This window comes from Calliphora vicina, chromosome 4 (assembly GCF_958450345.1).
Source record: "Calliphora vicina chromosome 4, idCalVici1.1, whole genome shotgun sequence".
Lineage (NCBI taxonomy): Eukaryota > Metazoa > Arthropoda > Insecta > Diptera > Calliphoridae > Calliphora > Calliphora vicina.
In genome coordinates this window covers 77,296,035-77,300,091 of record NC_088783.1, presented here as the reverse complement: position 1 = coordinate 77,300,091, position 4,057 = coordinate 77,296,035, and positions in this window count along the sequence as shown.

Sequence of the window (4,057 nt, the reverse complement as noted above, 5' to 3'; positions counted from 1 at the left end):
TGATGTTCAACAGTGTTAATAATGTGGTCGGCACTCATATCTTCGTTTCGGAATGACCCGAGTCTTACTCGCCAAAAGATTGTTAACTCAGCGACAGCTATATCAACCGGAAGTCTTTTCCAAAGGGAAAAACTTTCAATGACAGCAAAGCTGTTACAACAATAACTCAAAACTACCAGGTTACGAACATGATCAGTTCATAAAAATTATGAAATTAGATACAAAAATCACAATCAATAACTGATCATATTACAACATAGAAAGAACGTGCATAACATATTGTTACGTTTTTACCTTTTAAAATGGTGGTTTATTTCCTTTGAATAATCCGTATTCTTTTAATTGCAAATAAAAGTGATCAGTAGTTAAACATTTTTAAAACTCTTTATTTATTTAAATGTACACAACAATTTAAATAGTCACACTCTTTTAATACACACACTTATATTACCTTCTTTAAAACACACTGGTAATATAGTTGATGTTAAGTATGACAGCACCTACAATACACTAAATCTCTGTAACTTGCGGTTACTATTTATAAACACAGTGCCATCTTCTAGTAGTTTCATGAATTATCTAACGGACAAAACTAGGAAGTTCTATTTCTATTTGTTCCGAAATCCACATGTAATGCGGATTATCATTAAATGTTCTCTCTATGCAGATCACTGATTTATTGAGACAAACGAGTTTCAATTGATTTTCTAGCAAATAGGATATGTATTAAGAGTAAATTCCTGTAGTAGAGTGTACGGTTTAACCAAAAAAGCGTGTTTTTGAAAAAACGGTTTTGATTATTGCTTTTCGGTTTTTGTCTGCTAAAAAATCGGTTAACCGGTTTATATTAAATTTTTATTTAATATGAAGAAGGTCTCCTTAAATTTATTTTTATTTGTGCACGCTAATAGGGAATGTGTTAAGAATTGTGTACTAAATCTTCGGAAATTTTGCATTTTTGAATTCTATCTTTATCCAATTAATTTATATTTTTTACGAAATATTGTCAAATGCTATAATTTTCTATAAAATAAATCAATATTTTTAAGAATGATATCAGAGTTGTTTTATAAATATGTATGTTTGAATGAGCTTTAGGAAATATATTTCATTAAAACCGGTTAACCGTTAAAAAAACCGAAACCGGTGAATTTCACAAAGATTGGGTACTCTATCCTGTAGTTACTAATTCAAAATTAAGAATATTCAATGCCTGATTCTAAAACGAGTGAAAATTGTCAAAATATAAGGCAAGCCGAAGATTACTGTTCTAGCTCCGCAGAGCGGTGTTGTTTAAAAACAGATTCATAATGACAATCGAATTTCCAGTTGTTATGCATTTTCTTTCCTACGACCATGTCTGCATTTCATGATCATCAAATATCTATGAGTTCAGAGAAAATTCTAGAAGTTTCTAAGACACAATTGAAAATGCATATAATAAAGAATAGCAATTTCATTACAATTAAAGAATTCTATTAAATCAATTCAAAATAAATCTAAAGTGGCAAATTGAATTGAAAAACAATCGATAAGACCACAACACTTAATTAGATCAATAAACTATATATATATATATTAGATGCTAATAAAAATAATATTAGATACAACCTGTGTTAATCCAGTATCCAGTATATACTGGTTTCCGATACCTCAAACAGATCGTTCAGTATATGTTCGTTTAGATAATTATGTCTAAACAAATGAAAGTGAAAATAAGGCATTTCTTCCATCCTTCCAGCTGATACAGTAACTGTTGAAAGGAAGTTCGAGTATGTTTGCGTGATTACCGATCATATACGTGATCGGTAATAAATAGGAAGCTAATGCCTCAATAAACTTCTTTCATTCTGTCGTCATAATTTTGATTTTAGCGAAAGTTTTATGCATATTCCTACATATGGTCGACCTTGTCTTCGCCATCTTTGTTGGTTCCATTCAATAGTATTTCAAAACAATTTTAGTCCAATGCAATTCCACCTACTTTTACGAATTTCTTTGTATATTGGTTAGTTTCATGCCAATTTAGAGACATCATTAATGACCTTCACTGGTTAATAAGTGACCAATAAAAAGCCTGGACTATAAAGTCACCCTATATAAAATCATTTTAAAACCAATTTGGACATATGGAATCCAATTGTGGGGAACGGCCAGTAATTCCAGTATTGAGCTTATACAGAGGGCCCAGTCGAAAATTCTTAGGACCATGACGGATGCACCATGGTACATAAGAAATGAAAACATCCACAGGGACTTGGAAGTGCCACTAGTGAAGGATGAGTTTAAGAAAGTCCGCGATAAATATATACTGAAACTGCAATCCCACCCAAATCCGCTTGCTCGGCTTCTCGCACAGAGCCAAACCAGATCAAGGCTTTGTAGAGGAGATCTACCACCCCGCTAAGATGAGGTCCATGCATCAAGCAATGCTCTCTATAGAGAGCAATTAGTTTTAATTTCAGTTATAATATTTAATCACTTATTGTTAGGCCTAATGATATAGGCAGATTCAATAAATAAATAAAAAAGTTAAAACAAAATAATGCCCTGTTAGACATCTATTTACGTGTGACTTTCTTTATTTGGTTAGAAATGTCTGCACTTGAACACCTAGTAATAATGAAGGCAAGATAGCAGAATGAGTAGACATCTTCCAGAATTTCATCGTTTGTTAGGAATCTTAAAAAGTAGTTTTCTGAATGAATTCGATGATAATTTTCAGCCCGACTTTCGTTGATGCTTCTAAGAATTGTTGCACCTTTCTTGACATATTAACGTAGCTATGTGATAAAGCGATCCGTCGTGAACGATTCGGCAGCTTGCTCCTGCATATAGGCTTTAGGTAAATTGTATACATTTTTATGATATGCATTTACATTCAAGAGCATTCCAGATTACACTGTTATCTAGCGTTGAACGGCCTCTCGGGTGACCTCAATTCAACTGATTTTTCCACAATTTTTTCGATATATGAGATATTATGTCAGAAATCAGCTTGTTGTCTCCTAATGTTGGCATTATATTATCCAATATCCTCTTGTTATGTGGATTATGTGGATGTGGATTAAACCTTGTGGATTAAAACCTTGACAATTCTTGGCCTGAAAGACCAAATATTGAGAAATTTAACTCTAGTTCCTGGAATTCTGAAGTTTAATACCAATATTATGTAACCAAACTTTTGCCGGTATGAGTTTAGGGATTAACTCCTTACATGTATTTGTCAAAAAAATCGTTTGAGAAATTCCATTTGATTACTCTATAGGCTCCGGTGAATCTCGCCAGAGTCGAATGAAGTTGCCGGACTATTCCCTTTGGAGAGTACGTGAACAAGCTCTGTCAATTTAGATGAATAGAGCAATGATGCAGTCTTTTTCGTGCATTAAAGAGATCGTCTTGTGGATGATGATGATACTGGTCTCTGTTATTTAACACGATTCTTCGCGTCGCATTTATGAGGTACACCATTGGACATTTTTCTTGTGTTTACCCCTTTGATTGGTCCTAGGACTTGACTTTTATCATCACCGCCAGAGTCGTCGACTAACGTCTCCGATCTGGGCGACGTTAACTTAACTGAAAGAAGTTTCGTATTAAGAGATAAAGGTTTTCTCATTTACTTAGTGTAGGGTATCATATGGTATCTTGTTAAATATAAATTAATAGTTTCATATTCGTTTCAAAGGTTTGAAAATTTAAAATAGTTGCAAATGATTAAACCCGGGAAAATAATTAATTGTTGTTTGACACGGTCCACATATTCGTATAACTTTCATATAAAGTAATAGTTGCTCTTAGTTATAGAATCCATTAACTCCTGTAAGTGGCTATTTAAGAAGCTTAACTAATTGACTAATTTTAAAATTCTTTTCAAAAAAACGGCAGCTAAAACATCATTTGCTATTCATTAAATTGTGGTACCTTTGACCAAAAATATTTTATTTAAGAATAAATTTATTCTCAAGAGGCACAATTTTATTTAAACGAATTTATTAATAATAAATTATATAACTTTTGTTTTTTAAATATAAATGTACGTATCATTTTTTGTTGT